Source organism: Arvicola amphibius, chromosome 8 (assembly GCF_903992535.2).
Source record: "Arvicola amphibius chromosome 8, mArvAmp1.2, whole genome shotgun sequence".
Classification (NCBI taxonomy): Eukaryota; Metazoa; Chordata; class Mammalia; order Rodentia; family Cricetidae; genus Arvicola; species Arvicola amphibius.
Window position 1 is genome coordinate 100,384,904 of NC_052054.1, and position 883 is coordinate 100,385,786.

Below are 883 nucleotides of genomic sequence, written 5' to 3' on the forward strand. Positions count from 1 at the left end.
TACAATAAGAGGGAACACTTCTCAACTCAAATTTGGAAGCCAGTGCTCCTGTGAAGCCTTAAAGAAAATTCCAAGAAAAGAAAGTCAGACCAACATGTCTTATGAACATGGAGTCAGGATCATTAGTAAAGAACCAACAAGCTGCATCTGCTATATTTAGAAATAATTGTGCACACCATAACCCAGGAGGATTTGTTCCAGGAGTAAAGGTGGGTTCAACATCTGAAAATCAGTTGGTATGCTATGTCAGGCCATACCAATAGTATAGAAAAGAAAAATATATGATCATCACTAGATACAGAAGAAAGGTTTTGATAAAATTCAACACATTTTCATGATGGAAAAGACAACTTGTAAGCTAGGAATAGAAGAGAACTTGTCCCTGAAAGCGGACATTTGCCAAAACTTTCAGGCTTCTCCTACTTGATGGTAAAAATGACTTGGAAGGTAAATATATTTGTTCTTGGCACATTTGGCCAGCACTGCACTGGAGGTTCCAGCCAGGGCAATTAGGCAAGAAAAAGAAATAAGTCAAGATTATAAGGAAGAAGTAAAATTATCTTCCTTCACAGCCTACATGATTTCATAAGTAGGAAACCCTAAAGAGTCTTCTGGAAGAAAAAAAGCTAAGAAATTAGTTTCATGTGTAATCATTTGAAAACAAATGTTCAGAATAAAGTTAATTTTAAAAAAGGCAAGTCAGGCAGGGAAGTAGAGGCAAGTGGAAGTGAGTTCAAGGGGAGCCTGGTCTACAGAGCGAGTTTCAGGACAGCCAAGGTTACATAGAGAGAGCCTATCTTGATAAACCAAAAAAGAAAAGAAAAAGGAAAGAGAGAGAGGAAGAGAAAGAGAAGGAGGGAGGGAGAAAGGGAGATGGGGAGGT